The 22,289-nt window shown below is 40.3% G+C and overlaps 1 long non-coding RNA gene across 1 annotated transcript; it reads right to left on the reverse strand.

Annotated features, from left to right (window-relative positions):
- Positions 1-1,064: 1,064 nt before the first annotated feature.
- LOC120524919 lies at positions 1,065-18,234 on the reverse strand. Its single transcript, XR_005632865.1, has 3 exons — positions 18,095-18,234; positions 9,906-10,190; positions 1,065-1,104 (listed from the first exon to the last, which is right to left on the reverse strand). It is a non-coding gene; the product is annotated as an uncharacterized LOC120524919 (long non-coding RNA).
- Positions 18,235-22,289: the final 4,055 nt, after the last annotated feature.

The raw sequence follows: 22,289 nt of genomic DNA on the forward strand, positions 1-22,289 counted from the left end.
GTCCGCCTGTCTGTGTCCGGGTCCCATTCCACAGTGGACTTTTGATTTTTATTTATTTATTTATTTATTTTGCCCTGACCGGTTTGTTATTTGTTTTCACCATCTTTGCATAGGTTGCAATTTTAAAATAAAGCTAGAAAAAAGATCTGACATGATTTATCTAGGTGTCATTGTTTTACATTAACAAAAACCTGCCATTTCAACAGGGGTATGTAGACTTTTATATACTGTATACTATAAAGAGGGAGCGGTGGGACTGAAATAACAACCATGGGATTTTATGACATAGTACACATATTCCGAAGACATTTACTGGATCAATGAACTAATTTCCATATTTTAATGTCACTCAGAGGGGGGGTCCAGTGGCACAAGGAACTGGAGCTGTGATATTTGGACTCTTTAGCCACTAGGTGGCAACATTTTACAGTTTGATCGCTGAAGAATTTAAATGCCCGAGTCTGACACAAGCCCGCCTAACAACTAGCATTATGTAAAGTGCACAGTGTGAGCAAGAAATTCATTTACATTTTCAGAAAACACTTAATTTTAGAACACATTTTTGTGTAGCAAATGAATATATAGTATGTTTGTAAAGAAACAACTTTGACTTAAAAAATATCAGACCTATCCTTTAACCATACTTGCATAGCTTTCTAGGGGTATAAAGCATAGAGCTTTGCACATGATAGTAAGTCAAGCTACAAAATATACTACAGCAACTTATGAAAGTGCCGGACTGGATGGATGGGCATCTCGACTAAGGTTGAGGATAATGTCCTGCCCAGCTGGGAGGCGGTAATGGACGAAGCACAAGAATGGAGGCATAATCCGGCTTGGATGGTCCTCAGTTACTGTTTCAGTTGGGATACTCAGATAATGGATGGATGAGGGATGAATGGTGTGATAAATAATGGCAAAAGACATGATAAAGATTTGGGGCAACCTCCCGTTCACAAGAGTGCGTCCAAAACAGAACTGATCACAGACAAGAAAGATGGTGGCTGTAAAGGCCCGTTCAGGAAGTGACGTCATCTCTGGGACCAGACCTGGAAGTGATGTCATCGAGGGTGTTGGAACCTGGTGGGATTTCCCGGGAATGGTCTGCAAGTAACCGAGAAAGACAATCAGCACACTCTGCCACCCCCTAGTCGGTGGTGGTATTACAATTGCTCAGGCCCTTTAGCTGCCTCCTACTTGTATGTGTATGACAATGAATGTTTTGAACAGTTCGTCCCCCAGCATGAGAGTTGGCAGTGCTCCAAACACCCCACCCCACTACAGTCCAGTCTGGACACCAGCAGGGCTGCCTGGGAATTGTACTACAGAAGGGGAACCCTATTGGGGTTCCTGGGTCCTTTGTAATGTGACATGCTAGAGTCAAAGATAACTCCTAGAGTGCGGGCTGATTCAGTAAAATTAATGGTGAGTTAAATGATGACAGAATATTGTTGTGATCAGCGTCATTCCCTCCAACAATTAACATCTCTGCTTTATCTGTGTTTAAAGACAAGTAGTTCTCATCCATCCACTCTTTTAATTCACTAACACAACTAATTAAAGACAACATTGGAGAAACTCCATTTGATCTAAATGAAAGGTATAACTGGGTGTCATCTGCATGCGAGTGAAAATTAACATTATGTTTCCTAATGAGAGATCCCAGTGGAAGCATGTAAAGTGAAAACAGTAAAGGTCCGAGTACTGAGCCCTGTGGGACACCATATTGAACTTCTGTATATAATGATGGAGTACTGTCAGCACATTTCTGTACATATTGGAATCGATTTGATAAATAAGAACTGAACCAAGCGAGCACGGGGCCTGTAAGCCCAACATCAGTTTCTAGCCTGTGCAGTAAAATAGAATGGTCAATGGTGTCAAATGCTGCACTTAAGTCTAACAACATCATTACAGTGGAGTTTCCTTCATCAGAGGATATCAGAATGTCGTTTATAACTCGCGTTAGTGCCGTTTCTGTACTATGACCAGTGCGGAAACCAGACTGGAATTTCTCAAATAAATTGTAATGCGTAAGGTGTGACTGAAGCTGATTGGCGACTACTTTTCCTAGTATTTTAGAGAGAAACGATGCATTTGAAATAGGCCTATAATTATTCAGTATGTGTGGGTCCAGGTCTGACTTTTTAAGTAACAGTTTAATGACTGACACTTTTAGTGCATCAGGTACTGTGCCATGCAGTAATGAACTATTGATAATGTTTAGAACTGGCGCTGCAAGAACATCCATTGCACTTTTTACTAGTTTTGTTGGCACTGGATCTAGGGAACAAGTAGTGGACTTCATTTTAGAAATTTAAGTTAAGACTTCCTGCTCTGTTAAAGGATTAAAATTACTAAAGTGCTGAATGCAATGTGAGGCAGGGTCTGCTAAGCTAGTATTTGGTTTGTACTGTGATGCTGAGATCTGGGATCATATATTTTTAATTTTCTCATTGAAGAAGCTCATAAAGTCTGTACTGCTAATATCTGTTGGGATTTTGCACTGTAGATCTGAATTCCCATTTGCTAATTTGGCAATTGTTCTAAACAGTACCCGAGGATTTTAATTATTGCTGTCTTTTATTGTAGAATAGTATTCTGAGCGAGCTTTAAAGAGAGCTTTTTTATATTTTTTTAACACTTTCTGTCCATGCAATTTGAAAGACATGTAGCTTTGTTGTTCTTCATCTGCGCTCCAGTTTTCTACACTAATTTAAGAGCGCGAGTGTTATCATTAAACCAGGGAGAGTTTCTACAGTGCATTCGGAAAGTATTCACAGCGCATCATTTTTTCCACATTTTGTTATGTCACAGCCTTATTCCAAAATGGATTAAATTAATTTCTTTCCTCAGAATTCTACACACAACACCCCATAATGACAACGTGAAAAAAGTTTACTTGAAGTTTTTGCAGATTTATTAAAAATGAAAAGCTGAGAAATCACATGTACATAAGCATTCATAGCCTTTGCTCAATACTTTGTCGATGCACCTTTGGCAGCAATTACAGCCTCAAGTCTTTTTGAATATGATGCCACAAGCTTGGCACACCTATCCTTGGCCAGTTTTGCCCATTCCTCTTTGCAGCACCTCCCAAGCTCCATCAGGTTGGATGGGAAGTGTCGGTGCACAGCCATTTTGAGATCTCTCCAGAGATGTTCAATCGGATTCAAGTCTGAGCTCTGGCTGGGCCACTCAAGGACATTCACAGAGTTTTCCGGAAGCCACTCCTTTGATATCTTGTCTGTGTGCTTAGGCTCGTTGTCCTGCTGAAAGATGAACCGTCGCCCCAGTCTGAGGTCAAGAGCGCTCTGGAGCAGGTTTTCGTCCAGGATGTCTCTGTACATTGCTGCAGTCATCTTTCCCTTTACCCTGACTAGTCTCCTAGTTCCTACCCCCCCACAGCATGATGCTGCCACCACCATGCTTCACTGTAGGGATGGTATTGGCCTGTTGATGAGCGACGCCTGGTTTCCTCCAAACATGATGCCTGGCATTCACACCAAAGAGTTCAATCTTTGTCTAATCAGACCAGAGAATTTTGTTTCTCATGGTCTGAGAGTCCTTCAGGTGCCTTTTAGCAAACTCCTGGTGGGCTGCCATGTGCCTTTTACTAAGGAGTGGCTTCCATCTGGCCACTGTACCATACAGGCCTGATTGTTGGATTGCTGCAGAGATGGTTGTCCTTCTGGAAGGTTCTCCTCTCTCCACAGAGGACCTCTGAAGCTCTGACAGAGTGACCATCGTGTTCTTGGTCACCTCCCTGATTAAGGCTGCTTTCCCGATCGCTCAGTTTAGATGGCTACCCAGCTCTAGAAAGAGTTCTGGTGGTTTCGAACTTCTTCCACTTACGGATGATGGAGGCCACTGTGCTCATTGGGACCTTCAAAGCAGCAGAAATTTTTCTGTAACCTTCCCCAGATTTGTGCATCGAGACAATCCTGTCTTGTAGGTCTACAGACAATTCCTTTGACTTCATGCTTGGTTTGTGCTCTGACATGAACTGTCAACTGTGGGACCTTCTATAGACAGGTGTGTGACTTTCCAAATCATGTCCAATCAACTGAATTTACCACAGGTGGACTCCAATTAAGCTGCAGAAACATCTCAAGGATGATCAGGGGAAACGGGATGCACCTGAGCTCAATTTTGAGCTTCATGGCAAAGGCTGTGAATACTTATGTACATGTGCTTTCTCAATTTTTTTATTTTTAATAAATTTGCAAAAATCTCAAGTAAACTTTTTTCACATTGTCATTATGGGGTGTTGTGTGTAGAATTCTGAGGAAAAAAATGAATTTAATCCATTTTGGAATAAGGCTGTAACATAAAAAAATATGGAAAAAGTGATGTGCTGTGAATACTTTCTGGATGCACTGTATGTACTTTGATCACTTTTTTTTTTTCAAGCGGGGTCATTTTTGCTAAATCGCTTGTAATTCGACCTCTCCAAATTAGAATCATTGCTGTTATTGAACTATCTGGAGTATAAACACATGTTTGGTCTCTTTGTAAAGGTAACATTCTCTAGTTTCACCCTTAGTAGTCAGAATCACTGTAGGTGCGACTGATCAAAAGTTATGCACATTAGAACTCACAAAAAAAAACGAATTTTTTTGTTCTTGCCTAAGTTTTTTTATGAAAATAAAGGAAAATAAAGCTGCAGTAGGTAGGTGGGGACAGAAACACACTATGTACCAACAGAATAACTTGTTGACTACTCACATTTCAAATTTGAAAAGAATACCTGTAAAAATGACATTTTTTACACCAGTTTTATGTGGGCATGCCCAGGGCTTTTAGAGGGACCATTATCACATTTTGGAACGTATGGAAAAAGTGTAATAACTTTTGAATGCTTCAACCCACAGATATCAATGAGGGCTCTACTGAAAGCTTACACCTAAAGGAATCTATATCTACACACAGTGTCACTCTATTAGTTATAAAAATAATAAAAACAATAAAAAGTACACATTTCTATGTAAAATAGTCAATACAAGTCTTATGGGCCAAAAATATATTTATATTTTTATTTTTACTTTTTTTATAAAATGCACACAAACTATATATATTTCTTTTACAAACTGTTACAACACAGCTCAGCATTTTTCCATGTGCCACTTGATGGCAGCAATCACTAGCAAGAAGAAAGCACAAGGGCGTGTCACATGTCTCTCTCTGCCATTAGATGTCCCTGGGCCGTTGATACTTTCACGCGCGTACATGCATCTATTATTTAATCGAGCGTTATTTACGTTTATCTACTTTATTCATATTTAAAATGCGAAAAACTTGGCGAAATCACAATAAACAACCACGCACCAACTCTGCAGACTGGCACAAATGCCACCTTCGCAGCTCCGATCGTTTTGTTTACAAGTTAGTATGGCAAGTTACATATCAAAATGCTCGGCTGCTCATTGGCTGTAAGTTTTGAGTGTCAGTCACAGTGTCCAATCAAACTGGTAGATTCTACCAGGGTTTGGAGTTGTACGTCATCGTTCAGCTGTCTGTGACACTCGTTGGCTATACGAGGTGCCAGTCAACCCCAGACCCGTCGTAATTGGCCAACTTAGGTGTCGATCAGAAGCTAACACTTCCGTGTTACATGCGGTAGCATGGCTATCGCCGACAGAAACAAATTACGTCTGATATGATCAATAGAAATGAAAAAAAATTACGTAGCTAGTCTCAAGTTATGAAACGTTTTCTGGAGTTTTCTGTCCCTTTGAGGATATATCGTGTATTTTGGACCTAATCGTTTTACTGGATTATATTCGCTGGAGCCTTACGGACACAATGGGATCAATACTGCTCGGAAATATTGATGTTTGACTTGCAGGGGGTCTTCAAAGGTAGGGAAAGTCAACTCTTAAAAGTATGTACTTCTCTGTAAAAAAGGCTTTAGTGTCAGTGCTGTGGTTGTTGTGTGTCAAAATGGTTTATATCATCGGTAAGACGAGACTTTGAAGTTTCATTTGATGGGTAGGGTGTCGAGATGCATGGCAGATGGGCATGCACACATTACTGTAACGTTTTTAAAACGCTGTTATGTCCCGGGACCGGTACGTGTGCGCGTTAAGGGGAGCCACTGTGTCCAGATCATCTGTCGAGGTCACATTATAATTTGAGGTTAGCTGATCTAAATTGTTTTCCACGTTTACATTTGATGTTAACAGATCTAAATGGTTTTCCACAATTACACTTGACTTACTCAAGTATCTATAAATTTTGAAGTAGAATTATAATCTAGATTTTGTACTTTCTTTGTTTTAATCTGTGAGTGCGATGGCAAGGGCAGGACTAAATCAAATGTAATTAAGTAGTGATCAGAAATTACTTCATTTAATGGAATAATATTTAAATTTTGAATTTCAACTTTGTAAGTTATAATTAAATCTAATGTGTGGTTATGATTATGAGTTGGACCTTTGACAATCTGACAAAATCCTACTGAATTTAACAAATAAGTAAAACATTGCTAAAAGTGTCAGTTTCCACATCAATGTGTACATTAAGATCCCCCATCAGTACTACGTGATCATAATTTATAGCCAAATCAGATAAAAGGTTGCTAAATTCAGTCATGAACAATGAATATGGCCCTGGTGGTCTGTAGACTAGCACTATAATTGTGTTGGAATCTGTTTTAATATTTAAAATGAATGCCTCAAAGGATATAAACTCGCCTAAATGTTTAGACATGATTTGCATTTTGTTACAATGAATTATTCCAAGGCCTTCCCCTCGACCAGAATCTCTAGACTTATGATGGAACTAGCAAAATACCCGCGCTTCACAGCGGAGAAGTAGTGTGTTAAAGAAGTTATGAAAAAGAAAAGGAAACATTTTAAAAATAACTAACATGATTGTCAATGTAATTGTTTTGTGACTGTTATGAATGTTGCTGTCATCAAGGATTTGATTATCATTATTTGTTTCAATCAGGTTCGTATTTGGAGGATGTGTTGTGTTCAAGTTACATTCCGTGTTTGTCAACTGTTGTAAAGATACTGTAACAGGTTTCATTTATCGAAGTGTTCACTACCCAAATCGGTACTCGTGAATCTAAGATGTTTAACAGGCATTCCCGGTATTAAGTTGTGGATTTGCCTGCGAATATTTAGTGGCAGCATGTCTATGAACTTAATTTAAACTTAAGCTTTACACCTTGCTTTCCTATTGATATGTCTACAAAGACTTGTTCAGATTCAGAGGGTTGTTCCTTTCTTACTGCATCAATAAACAGCTCGTCTTCCTCTTTATCTGAGACATCACACACTGCATGCACGGGTTTACCTTTCGCAGTTCTGTAAAGTCAGTTCACATGAGCCGCTCAGAGTACATGCATCGAAGGTTCACAGCTGTGCTTGTGCTATCTCGTGCGATCTCCATGGCTTTATTTATTGTTAGCTCAGACCCGGCACTTAAAAGTTTCTCTCACACTTTTGCTGAGTTTGTGTCAAACACTATTCTATCCCTGACCATCTCATCTTCGTTTGCATAAGCACAGTCCTTCACCCGCAACTTTAACTCCGTTACAAAGTGATGAAAAGTCTCATTTATACCCTGCGTCCTCTCATTAAACTTGTATCTTGTGAATGTCGTATTCGTCATAGGCATGACAAACGCCAGCGGCAGCGTGTCTATGAACCTAATTTAAAGTTAAGCTTTACACCTTGTCTTCCCATTCGTTTGCATAAGCACAGTCCTTCACCAGCAATTTTAACTTCGTTACAAAGTGATCAAAAGTCTTGTTTATACCCTGCGTCTTCTCATTAAACTTGTATCTCGTGAATATCGTATTCGTCATAAGCATGACAAACGCCAATGGCAGCCTGTCTATGAACTTAATTTAAACTTACGATTTACACTGTGCTTTGTTTCCGCAGTAGCTGCACTTATGAATATGCTTGTATGCGTCACTCGCTTCATATTCTTTTGCTGCCTTCTCAATTGTGTAATGCGTTTTTTGCTCAGCGCTCTTTGGAGCTCTTCCTTGTTCTCTGCATACTGCGTTCACAGTCAGTTCACGTGAGCCGCTCGGAGTACATGCATCGAAGGTTCTCAGCTGTGCTTGTGCTACCTCGTGCGATCTTGCAATGTCCACGGCTTTATTTAATGTTAGCTCAGACCCGGCACTTAAAAGTTTCTCTCACCCTTTCGCTGAGTTTGTGCCAAACACTAGTCTATCCCTGACTATCTCATCTTTGTTTGCATAAGCACAGTCCTTCACCCGCGAATATTTAGTGGATTGGATTGCTGCCGACGGACGGCCTTATATGGGTAGGCACTCAATTATGTGGGAGGCGTGACGATGAAGGACGCAACTCCGCCTCTCACTGTGACTGAGCTGGATTCAGGTATGACCGTTATGCGTAGAATTTCGAAATGAAACCTGCTTAACTTTTGTAAGTAAGCTGTAAGGAATAAGCCTGCCAAATTTCACCCTTCTACCTACACGGGAAGTTGGAGAATTAGTGATGAGTCAGTCAGTCAGTGAGGGCTTTGCCTTTTATTAGTATAGATGAGTATCCGTCTGGTGACGCCTCAGCTAGGGGAGCAGTGTCACATTTACTATACCAGGTTTCAGTGAGAAGACACAGATCAGATTTTGTACTTAATATAATATAATTTACCAAAACAGCTTTACTGCCAAGAGAGTTAATGTTCAATAAGCAGCATTTAAAACTGCATGCTTCTTCCTGAACTGGTGATAAATATATTTTTTTTTAATTTGAAGTAAATTTCTATTACAGATGCCCCTGGTGGAGGGTATGGTTTTATACCTTGGTCTAATTATACGCCTTATTTTTTGCTTATCAAGTAATTTAAGGTTTGCATCAAGACTAAATTTACTGGATGCCCCATAACAGGGATTATGGGTAACAGCTTCAGGATAGTAACAGGTGGGATTAACAACAGCCTGTGACTTAAGATCACATGACTGCGGCCTGGATGGTGCTCTAATCAGTCAACCAGGCAGTTTTGCTGCCATATTTTTGGATAATATATAAGATTCCCTCCAGTTAGGATGAAGACCATCTCTTTTGAAAAATCCACAAAATAATTTTTCCGAAAAATCATCCCAATTGTTCACAAACGCTATGCTTTTATTTGCACACCAGATTTGTAGCCAGCAGTGTAGGGAATGCAATCTGCTATAAATTACATCCCCTCTACATAATCTTGGTAAAGGGGCCAGATACAACTAAATTCTGACATTTTCTTTTAGCTTTGGTGCATAGAGAGATGAAGTTCCTCTTTAATACCTCAGATTGCTGTAAATAAATATCATTAGTGCCGACATGCAGCAATAAGGTAGATACTTCATCGTCGGCGATTCATTCCAATGTGGCCTCTATGTCAGAAATCTTGGCCCCCGCCAGGCATTTGACATTAACTGCTGGTTTAACATAGTTTGGAATTCTAACATTCCACACTATGGAATCACCAATTATGAGCACTTTCTTATTCTCAGTTTCCATAGGCATGCTGTGGAGTGCTGAGAATCTGTTCTGGGTCCAAAATCAAGACCTGGGTGCTGAGGGACAGAATTTTGGCTTCTTAGACCCACATCTTACTGTTACCCACTCGCCCTATGGCTGAATTGGTGCTGCTGACTTTGGCTGCTCACTGACTACAGAGGGACCTGGAGAGACTGAAGCCGAATCAGAAGTAACCGAATTGTCTAAACAAACCGAGTCGATCCAATTTTCGGTTTGCCTAATTGCTATTAGGTTCCTAACATGGTCCTCCAATTTTCCCGACCAACTCTAAATTAACTAAACACTTTTGGCAGGTGAAGCTGTCTACACTGTTGGCCGGAAAACCTGAACTGTACATGCTGCAGGACACACAACATATAAACGTGCCCTCAATGGGCAGATAGAACTTACGTTTAGCACTGATATCATCTTCTCTGTTTTTGTAGTAACTTCGGTTTTTGTAGTAACTTTGGTGCTTCGGCGTTTTCTGCATTCAGCTGAATCACTAGGAGACCATCGGATTTATGTTTCCACCAACGACTGAGCGATCGATTTCTCACTGTCAGTTATTTCACCTGGTCAGCTGTCGGCTTTACTTCAGTTGAACTTACTCGGGTGTTTTGCGAAGGGCTACGTGACCATGGGAGACGCAGCTGCTCTGTGCTTCCGCTCGCTGCTACTCCGAAGAGGTGTGGCCTGAAAGAGAGAAATAGTCTGGCAATTACACTTAAAACTAGTTTATATCATGGTTATATCATGGCAAACTTGGTCTTTTAGATCAAACTCAATGAACTGCAGTCAGATATTGGTCCACACTCCAATTCCATCGTTGCTTAGGCTGTAGTGAAACTGGCTGAGATTAAACTTAACATCTGCCTAGGGCTGCCAACTCTCTTTCTCTAGAAATGAGGACATTTGGGTTAAAAAATGAGAACTTTTGAGGACGCCTTTCCCTATGATGTCGTAATACGCCTTTATACGGTCTTATGGTGTTTTTTAAATGATATAAACCTTTAGTAGCAGTTTATCACTATAATTATGATATGATGGCCACAATCACAGTCACTGGCAAACTAATAACCCATTAAACATTTAGAATATGTCAGACTTCACTCCTTCCATTCACACTTAAATACAACAGACTGTCCCTGGATGTATGAAATTTCATGTTTTACCAAGCTAATGAAAGAAGAATTGTAAATAAGATCTCACATAGGAAACGTGAAATTGTAATTTTGATTTTGAATAAATTCACTTAGTTATGGTGAATTAGGATTACAAATAATTAAGGAAAGGAACAACATTTACAATGAACTCACCAAGAAGATAAAGCTGAATTCAAATGATGAAGCGAAAAAACCAAGTTGGACAGACGTTGACGATTCTCGTCAATATCTGCGCTGTTTACTACCACAATGGAAGTGAAGATTCTGGGAAAAAAAAGTGTGCGCGCTACGTTCACAAATGCTGATTGGTGTATGGCTTTCGATTTCTACCAATGATAAGCATATGGAGAATTTCAAATTGTAGGAGCCAAAATTCTGGATATTTTCAACATTTTATGGACTCCTCCTGGACAGTCCATGACGCGTTACATATGAGGACATGTCAGGGAAAATGAGGACAGTTGGCAGCCCTAGATCTGCCTAAACCCCTAGCCATGTAAGAACGGCCACATATTCTGTTGCAGAAACTCCGACAGACCAAGCATTTGGAATGTGATGACAAGAACAACACAGGCTCATCTTCTCACTCAGTGGTGTGACCTTCCAGCTTTTCCTGGTTGAATATGTTTGTCTACTTGATTGATTTTTTTTTTATTGTTTTAGTTTTTGTTCTAAATAAAGCCAGGAAAACATGGTGTTTATTCCTGGTGTTATCTGTGTCTTACTTGAAGATATATTAATCGTTCAACAGTTGAATTGATCTTTTTTTTATTGTCTGTATATTATTTGCCCAAAATGAGTAATAAAGGATACAGTCAGTAAACTTTGGAAATGTTCTTTGAAAGTTGCAGTGTCACTATGGTGCCTAGGCATAGAACAGCATTTGGTTAACCCTTTAGTTACGTTCAGTTCTTATCCTTATGTTCAACAGTTCATTGTTATAACTTCATTAAAGCTGTCAAAGATGAGACAAAGAGCCACCCATGTAGTTGTTCCCGGCTGCAAAATTATTGAAATTAGTGTATAGTTGTGTACAGGTTCGAGTCAAGAACAGAACTGTCCTGATGAGGCACAGATAACGGTTTTAAGGGAGAGTAGAGGAAGTGATGTCACCGGGCCCAGAACTAGAAGTGATGCCATCGAGGCTGGAATCGGAAGTGACGTCATCGGAGCCAGTCGAGATTCCCCATAAGCGGTCTAAGTGGAAAGAGAGAAAAGATCAGCACACTCCACCACCCCCTGGTCTGGCATGGAATTACCTTCATTCAGGCCCTTTAGCTGCCTCCCATGAGCACTTGTGTGACAAAGTATATATTTGTATTAAATTGCAAAATGATATCATGTGTAGATTAAAAATATTGCTTATAATTCTAGTAATCTCACAATCCATGGTTTTGCTTTTTAACTGTCCGACTGATCCTTTTACATTTCCTGGTCCAACTCCTGGTCTCCTCCACTGAGGCGCTCCGCAGTTGAGCCTCAGGGATCAGTGTTGGGTTTTTCTCTTTTCTCTCTACATTCGCTCCTTAGACAATATTATTACTTCTCATGGCTGTTTTTGACCACCTCTAGGCTGATGATGCACAGATCTTCTTCTCATTTCTCACAGCTTTCAGCCCAGATCTCCAGCCGAGTCCTGCCATCTCATCATGAATGAATGTTCATCACCTGTAACTGAACCTTTCACAGTCAGCTATCTTGTGTTTGCCCCCTGATTCTCCTCCCGAAGATTTGTCTCTAAGCATCATTCTTGAAGATGCCACCCTTTTACCTTCAGTCATGGCCAGGAATCTTGGCGTGACTCTGGACGTCTCACTTTTATTTATCAAATGTATGTCCTTAGTGATCTAATCCTGTTCTTTCTTTATAATATTCAGAGGATTTAACCCTTCCTCCTTAAATACGAGGGATATTCAATAAGTGTCGGCACTTTTTTTTAAACTCTATTCATTAAGAATTTCAAAAACAAATTATATCACTTTTCTACAGAGTCACCTTCATTTGTGATGCAATTTTATGATAGAAAAAGTGGAGGAATTCCTCACAGACGTAAGTAGAAGAGGTAGTTGGGCCAGATGTGGGTTAGAGTAGTTTATTAACTACAGAAAACAAAACCCTTGTGTTGTCATGGCCACTTTCTATTATTCTGCCATAGTGGGTGTTCTTAGCAGCAGTTAGTGCTTCTCTATAAGCTTTTTGGTGGTCAGAGAACGCCTGGATGTGCACGGTGAGGCCAGACTTACTTGACATTCTCTCAAAACGTCGGCCAGCTGCTTTCATAGATCGCAATTCTAAATTATACCAAGGAGCTGAGCACTTAAAGGAAACCTCCTTATGTTTTAAAGGAGCTGTTTTATCTAATGCTGAATGAAGGGCTGAGTTATAGTGGTCAACAAGACTATCCAGTGTTGACGGAATAGGTGCAGACAGTAAAAGATCAGAAATGGATCCAGAAAGGATAGAGGGACAGATATTATTATGTGAATTTCCCCTTGGGATTAATAAAGTATCTATCTATCTATCTATCTATCTATCTATCTATCTATCTATCTATCTATCTATCTATCTATCTATCTATCTATCTATCTATTTTTAAGGTTTTGGAATGAAATTTGTCATTTACAGGTAATAGGAGGTACTAGGGTGTTGTACCGTGTTAGCCATTATGAATGTAGAGAAGAGCCAAGCAAAATGACACCTTTTATTGGCTAACTAAAAAGATTACAATATGCAAGCTTTCGAGGCAACTCAGGCCCCTTCTTCAGGCGAGATGTAATACAGAAACTGAAGTTTCCTGTGTTTATATCCACACACTAGGACAAGAAACAACAATGGCAAATCTTTAAAGGAAAAATCTTAAATGTAAAAAATCAATAGGTTCACTCAGACTAAGATTAATTTAACAAGAGAGAGAAGAACAATGTATGGTCAAGAGATTTTTGGATAACTGTCCAACAAAGTCCTTTGAAGTTTGTGATGAGTTTTTCAAAACAATGTGGCTCTGTTGACAGGTTATCTGTGTCAGTCTGAGAGATGCAAACAGTCCTCATACCTGGCTATAAAACTCTTGTCTCTATTCAAGCCATGCTGTAATGTATTCAATTTTAACATGAGCTTACCTTCCCATTCTTTTCTCTCTTGCTGTGTTTTGAAGTTGCCCATAAGCACTGTGACTTTAAAGTCCCTCTCACAGTTATCTTATCCAAAAATCTCTTGACCATACATTGTTCTTCTCTCTCTTGTTAAATTAATCTTAGCCTGAGTGAACCTATTAATTTTTTACATTTAAGATTTTTCCTTTAAAGATTTGCCATTGTTGTTTCTTGTCCTAGTGTGTGGATATAAACACAGGAAACTTCAGTTTCTGTATTACATCTTGCCAGAAGAAGGGGGCTGAGTTGCCTCAAAAGCTTGCATATTGTAATCTTTTTAGTTAGACAATAAAAGGTGTCATTTTGCTTGGCTCTTCTCTACAGGTAATAGGAGGGTAGATGTAGTGAGACAGTGAAAAATACTGCTTTATGGTCAGAGAGTCCCAAATCAGTGCTGTAAATGTTGGCAACAGATAGTCCAGAAGTGCAGATCAGATCCAATATATGACCACCAGAGTCAAGTGTCAAGTCAAAACAGCCCAGTAAGGATAGGAATTCATTTCTCAGTTTCGATGTGGGGATGCGAATATGAATGTTGAAATCACCAAGAAGAATGACTCTCTGGGAAAAGGAACTTAAGTGGGTTAATAGCTCAGTCAGATCAGATATGAAGGATGCATTGTATTTTGGAGTTTGATAAAGAACAACGAGTAAGACAGGACCTGATTCCGTTATTAGTTTAAGAGCCAGCCACTCTTAAGACAATGGGCAATCAATTGGGATTCTTTTGATATTTAACTCGACTCTGACAATCACTGCAAGTCCTCCGCCTTCTCTTGAGCTACGAGGCTCTGTGAGGAAAATGTAACCAGGTGGTGTCGCCTCTGTGAGAGATGTAAATTCATTCGGTTTTTACCAAGTCTCTGTTAAACACAGTATATCAAGTTTGGTGTCAATTATGAATTCTGACAGCACCAATGCTTTGCCAGTAAGGGATCTCGAATTAAACAATGCAATATTAGTTAATGAGGCTTCTTTTAGCAAAGAGCCTTGGCCAGAGTTTATTGAATACACAATGGGCAGTCAGAAATCGAAAGTCCACCTTATGAGAAGGATTTAGGAGTCGTAGTGGACTCGACACTATCAACTGCCAGACAGTGTTCAGAAGCCATGAAGGAGGCTAACAGAATGTCAGATTATATAGCACCTTGATGTGTGCAGTACAAGTCACAGGAAGTTCTGCTCAAGCTTTATAACACACTGGTGAGGTCTCATCTGGAGTCTCGGGTGCAGTTTTGGTCTTCAGGCTACAAAAAGGACATAACAGCACTAGAGGAGGTCCACAGAAGACCAACTAGGCTGATTGGGGGGCTACAGGGAATGAGTTATGAGGAAAGATTAAAAGAGATAAGCCTTTACAGTTTAAGAAAAAGAAGATTAAGAGGAGATCAGACTGAAGTGTTTAAAATAATGAAGGGAATTAGTCCAGTGGATCGAGACGGTGATTTTAAAATGAGTTAATTGAGAATACAGGGACACAGCTGGAAACTTGTAAAGTGGAAATTTCACACAAACATGTGTGAACAGAAAACCAATAAGTGACCAAGTAGTGTGGTAGACACCAGGGGCCTCATGCATAACTCCTTGCGTAGAATTCACACTTTAACATGGCATACGGAAAAAAGCAGAAATGTGTGTACGCACAAAAAAATCCAGATGCATAAATCTGTATGAACGGCAACTTCCACGTTCTTCCACTCCATAAATCCCAGTCAGCGTGAAAAGTAACGCACGTGCACACGCCTGCTGCCCCACCCAAATTACGCCTCTTTGAATATGCAAATCAATATAAATAGCCCTTAAGCTCAGCCTTCTGTGAAAAGACAAAAGCAAAAGCACGGCAAAAAATAGAAGAATTTTAGCAAATACCAAGTGGAGACAAATGAAAATGTACTATTTGTTGGTTTAAACAGTGGTATACACAACAAAAGGAAGTTGATCAAATGACATAGCGTGGCGGAAAAACTTGAAAGTTCATGTTCACAAAGTCGCATAGTGCCCGAAATAAAAAAGAAGTTGTCAGATATCAAAGTCGCCGTGAAAAGGCGAGTTGAAGCCCACCATCTGAGTGTTATATGAAAGCTTATTAGGGTATAGAGAAAAAAAATAGGGACACAGTGAGAAAAAAGCTCAAAATGCCAACTTTAATCTCGAAATTTCCACTTTAATCACGTAGTTTATTTTGTCATTAAAGTAGAACTTCATAAACTTTATCTTAAAATTGTTTAATTTACTAGTTTATCAAATCCCATTGTAACTAAAGTAGCACGTTAAATGCTTTGGTTTGTATTTGATCTTCTATGTGCTCTATGTGTGTGAATCAGTACATGCTTCTTAAACTGGCTTTCTCTTCCTCCGACAGGACACAGAATCCATTACATTTTTGATATTATAGCTCTCTGAATAATTAAAATATTATAGATGTATACTTGATATAAGTTTCATGATGACAGGAGTTAAAGCACATTATTAGATATGAGAACACAGTGGCGCAGTGATTGTTCATGTCTCACATAAGATGCTTGCTGCGCCGTGCGCTGCCTTCGATGAAATACTTTATTGCAGCAGTACTGTCTCTTTCAAACGTACTAACCTCCAATTCCTGTCCTTACTTTTCTTTCTCCAAGTAACCAATCGCCACACAATCAGCTCTGTAATAGACGTTAAGCCATCTGTAAACTTAGAATGTTGATTCTTCAAACCTTTTAAGGAATATTGAAATATCTTCGTAGTACGTGTTTAATTATTCTATCCACCTATCCTTCCAGTGTCACGTCAGTCCCAGCAAGAATACAATGCGAGGCAGGAACAATCGGGGGCGCCAGCTCCTCGCTAGCACTGCGGCACCGTGTCCTCACATGTTTAATTATTAACAATATAGATTATTTAAATGAAGTTAAAGTTTTATCTGTAAAATATAATAAACATATTTTGCTGCATTTCGTCTTAAAAATAATATCGTCATCATATGTTAATTTGTGCTTTGTAAAGTGGCTCAGGTTGTGTAATATTATAACTGTATCTCAAGTTTACAGTGAGGTGATTGTACTTATAAGTACAGACAGTTCTACAAGGAGCACTTGATGTGTTTAGAGTTCTTGGGATGAAGCTGTTTGTGAACCGTGAGGTCCGTACAGGAAAGGCTCTGAAGCGTTTGTTACATGAGAGCAGTTCAAATAGACTGTGCGCATGGCTGAGGCAGCGTGTGCTTGATGCTGCATACCGATAATTCTCTTTACGATCAGCTGCTGTAGAGCTGTGATTCCCCACTCAGATACAGTGGTGCAGTGAGAGTAATATGGATAAAGATGATCTGCTGTGGCAACCCTTAATGGGAATAGCTGAAAAAAGAAGGTGCAGTGAGAGTAACAACGCTAAAGCAGCTCTGGTATTTAGAATAGTTTGACCATTCTGTGGACCATTATATTGTTACAAGTTAATTACAATCAGATGCATTAAACTAATAAACAGTATGCTGTTAATTTCAGTGTATTTATAAAGCCGCGTCAGGGATGTGGATCTAAAAAAGAAAGGGAAACCACACAGGAACAGTAGCACTTCTTTGATGCTGGGTGCCGCCAGTCTGCAAAACCGAGCGCAGAACTTGCGTACGCCAGGGTATGGGGTACCGTGGAAATGTGCGTGGCTTTATGCCAAGTTTAGGTTTTAAACATTGTAATTTGAGCGTGGAAATGGGAGTACGCAACATTTTTGTACGTATGCACCGTTTATACATGAGGCCCCAGGACTTTAAGTGGACTTCTAAAACTCGACTTGATGTTATTTTAGAAGAAGTGCAGAGGAGAGGCTGCATGGCTTCTTCTCATCGAGATTGTTCTAATGTTCTTAAATCACCATTGGTATGTGGTGAAACAGAAGAGTGGCAGCACGAATGTGCAGCTGACAGATCTGCAGGAATTGCATGATGTTAACCATGGACCAGAATCTCAAGTCAAATCAAGTTTTATTTTTAAAGATCTCTGTCTTTCGGTTCACTAAGGGTTGCCAGAATGAATGTAGATAAACAAGGGATCACAGTTCTGTGCCCATCCAGAGTCAATTCACTGATGTTCATTTATCAATGAATTATCAGTATCCCTTTGGCAATGCCAGTAATTAATTAGATAATTTGGTAAGGCCCCCCACTTTATTTTCCTAAGGTCTCTCTGCAGGAAAGGTGTCCAGGTGTTAGACTTATAACTATCGTTGTAAGAAAAAGAATAATAAAATGTATTGATTAACACAAGGATTATAGAAATAGGATAACTGCATATATACTCACCAGCCGCATTATTAGGTACACCTGTTCAACAGCTGGTTATCAGCCAATCCAGCAACTCAATGCATTTAGACATGTAGACATGGTCAAGACAACCTGGTTTGAACAAGAAATTCAAACCAAGCATTAGAATGAAAAAGAAAGGTGACCTCCTCAGCGTTGCATTTTATTACAAAAAACATTTTTTTCGGCATGAAAAATTACATTTTTATGAAATCTCAAAAGTATAATAATGATACAAATAACAATAGTAACAATGAATAAAAGTAATAATAATATTAACTGATTAGTGATGAGTGAGCATGCTCGGCCGAACATGTGTTCGGCTCGACCATCGCTATGCTCGGAGCATTTCGCTACTCGAACGAGCACCACATGTGCTCGTGCGCCATGCTCGAGTCTCCGCCCCGCACGTTTCGCGGGTTGGAGACAGCCAATCAAGGGGCAGGTAAGTACTGCCCTCACTGTAATGCCAGTAGCCATGTCAGGTGCTGGCATTACAGTGATTGGCTGGCCGGAACCCGTCATCGGGTGCTATATATGCAGGCACTGTCATATAATGTTTTAGAGCGTCAGCTCACCTGCAGGAACTGGCATATAATGTTTTAGAGCGTCATTTTTCCTGTAAAATTGATTTTTTTGGGGGGGTTTTGGGTGTGTTTTTGTCTGTAAAAGTGGTGTACAACTCGGACAAATTGGTTCCCAGCAGCGACTTGGGAGTCCAAGATGCATCCAGACATCGTCCCCATGCTGTTCCCGGTCCATTTGGGTGGTGTTTCTGTCACTTTCTGACCTTTTCCAATGGACCAGGCACCCTCCCCTCTTCAGTGCAGGGGGTACCTGGTTGTCTCCCATTGACTTACATTATACTCGGGTGCTCGGTAGAGCACACGAACATCGCGATGTGTTCGGACCGAACACCCCAACCCCAGAACACTTTGGTGCTCGCTCATCACTAGAACTGAACAATAATAACACTAATACATAATAACAGTAATAATAGATATAGATAGATAGATAGATAGATAGATAGATAGATAGATAGATAGATAGATAGATAGATACTTTATTAATCCTAATAATGGCAAAACAGTATATAATCTCAAAATGAGTCCTAAAACACCGTAACGGGGTCGCCAAGTCCGGTCCTGGAAGACCACCGTGGCTGCAGGTTTTCCTTCTAACTCTTTTTTTAATGAGTGCCCTGTTTGTGCTGCTAACTGAATTCTTTTTAATTAAATTGCATTTTTAAGATTTGTTCCCCTGAATTGTTTGATTTCTTTCCTTAAATGGCACCCAAACAGAAATGAAATGTGAAGTGAGGGAGCCGACAGAAGACCAACTGAGTCAACCAGCTGCTTAATGAGGCACTGAGTCTCGTTGATAATTAAATTCGTTCTTTAATTCCATGGCTTGTTGCTGCTCTCATTGTGCAATAGCAGACGTCTCTGAAAGTGTTGATGTTCTCTTTTCTAAGAGCGCTGGTCAAATGTTTTAGGGACCTGAGCAGATCGACATTCCTGAGACCTTCATCGTTCTTTATTTTCAGATATTGTACGATGGACACCAGTTGTTTTGGCTCATTTTATTGTTTGGCTGCAAATTAAGGAAAAAGAAACAATTAAAGGGTCTGAGTCTTCCAGAGCAACTCAATTAATTTCAAAAGACATTAATTAGCTGCAAAAACAGGTCACTCAATAAGAAAAGGGTTAGAATGAAAACCTGCAGCCACGGTGGTCCTCCAGGACTGGAGCTGGCGACCCCTGCAGTAAAAGACACAATCCAACGTCACATTCAGGATAATAACAGCCTGTTTCTTTATGTGATTCTCTTTCCAGAATTATCTGTTTTTGAACAGCACACTGCAATAGTTCATCTTTCTGTTGGAGGTACATAATCAAGAACATGTCTGCCAATAAGACCCTCTGGATTGATCCGCGATGTGCGTCTCTTTAGCGGGTGTTGTGCACGGTGACGATGTGCGATGACGACTTGTCCTATAAGCTGGCATGTAAAGTTTTCATGAGATACAGTTTCTGCAGCTTTTTGTTTGCATAAGACGAATGCATTCCAAACGCACTGTTCCACCAGATGACAAAATATCTTTTTGGAGTTTTTCTTTTGTCTCCCTTACATAATAGAACAGATAGTCCATTGTTGATCTGCACGATATACGCCGCCTATCGTGCTACTGTAGTCGACCGCAGCACGAGGTTTTCGTAACTTGCTTGTTGCCTTTGCCTGTCCAGTGACCATGGCTGCATTATGTACAGTGCTAAGAAGGCAAACATCCTTATCTTTACCCTTTTGCCAAGCTACTAGCGCACCTCGCTGTAATTTAAATCTTCAGGCATGCCAAGACGGTTAGGACGCACTGCTCCATATGCGTCAGTCTTTCTTTGCAGCAAGATGTCAAACAACTCTGGCCAAGTTTAAAAGTTGTCCATGGTACTTTGATCCAGCAAATCATAAATCAAAGTCCACACCGATAATGTAGCAACGCCATACTGATCATATTTCATATTAAACATTGTCCCTTTCCCTGTGTACAGAACTGAATTCCGTATGTATCCCATTTTAGATTCACAAAGCTGGTAAAGCTTTATGCTTTTGCTCGTTTTTGACGCAATGTATTATCCGCTATATCCTAACACAGGGTCACGGGGGTCTGCTGGAGCCAATCCCAGCCAACACAGGGCACAAGGCTGGGTGCCAGCCCACTGCAGGGCACACACACAAACAAACACCAAGGACAATTGAGGATAGCCAATGCACCTAACCTGCATGTCTTTGGGAGGAAACCCACGGGGACAACATGCAAACTCCACACAGGGAGGACCCAGAAAGCAAACCCGGGTCTCCTAACTGCGAGGCAGCAGCGCTACCCACTATGCCACCATGCCGCCCCAATTCATAGGAAACGATCAATTAAAAATGAAAGTGTGCAGAAAGTGAAAGGGCGTGAATATCGATGTATAAGAAATGATCCGTTAAAATGAAAGTGTGCAGAAAGTGAAGGGGTCTGAGTACTTCCTAAATCCACTGTACTGTATGCGATTATTTTCGAGATGTTCACATTTTCAGGCAGTTCTGATATCAGCCAGCAGATGTCACTGTTTGCGCGCCCCGTCAGTTTCCTCAGAGTCAGCCGGACTGAATGCGCAGGACGGAGCTGGGAATCGCCCATCACGTGTCCTCGTCGGGCATACAGGCTTGTCGCTCGACTGGTACACTGTTTTTTTTTTTACCGTTTCTTGGTGGTTTAGTGTTATGCCTCACAACTTCAAGGCCTCAGGTTCAATTCCCAAAATGTCTTCCCGTGTGGGTGCATGTCATCAGCAGTCTGAGCCTACACTGTTTTTTTAAGGGGGTGCTACTGGTCTAAAAAAAGGAATGAATGCTTAACGGTGACTCATTGACTCGATTATAATTAACATCCAAAAAGACTCCAAGTAATTAGTAGTATATAAAGTGTCTGTGTAGGCATCGAAGTCCTAAAGTGCAATCCTTCCACCTCCGCTTTGGAGTATCTGAAAAATGACAGTCTGTTATATTCGTTGTCCCTCCTTAACTGCTTTAACAGAATTTTTTTCTTTTGAAGTTACTCTATGATATCTTCAACTTCTTCTCCCAAATCTCACGACGCATTTATGTTCCTGTGAGTTCAAATGTAATATCCTACACCTCCTATCTTAAAAATAATTTGGGTAAAGTCCAGTGCCACCATTATGGCAAATTAGGCATTCACCTAGGGCATAGATCATAGGGGGGTGCACAGTCGCATGGGTTAGCTACTGAAAAGTTGGTTGACACATTAATAATCTTGGTCTAGGGTGCAAAAAAAAAACCTAACCCTGGCACATGTAAAGCAAATGATTAGGAACACTGCACACCTGCTTATCCATGCAGTCATCTAATCAGCCAATCTTGTTGCAGCAGCACAGTGCATCAACTCATGGATATTCAGGTCAGGCGCTTCAGTTGACGTTCACATGTAAAATGTGACCTCAGTGATTTGGATCGTATCATGATTGTTGGTGCCAGACGGGCTGGAATGAGTATTTCTGTAACTTCTGATCTCCTGGGATTTTCATGTACAACATATTTCTAGAGTTTACTCAGAATGGTGTGAAAATCTGTAGCCTAACCAACCAAGTATAGAGCTAGAGTCGCATAGTGTGGGGTCTCCTCAGTCTGT

This window comes from Polypterus senegalus, chromosome 3 (genome assembly GCF_016835505.1).
Source record: "Polypterus senegalus isolate Bchr_013 chromosome 3, ASM1683550v1, whole genome shotgun sequence".
In the NCBI taxonomy this organism is placed as follows: Eukaryota; Metazoa; Chordata; class Cladistia; order Polypteriformes; family Polypteridae; genus Polypterus; species Polypterus senegalus.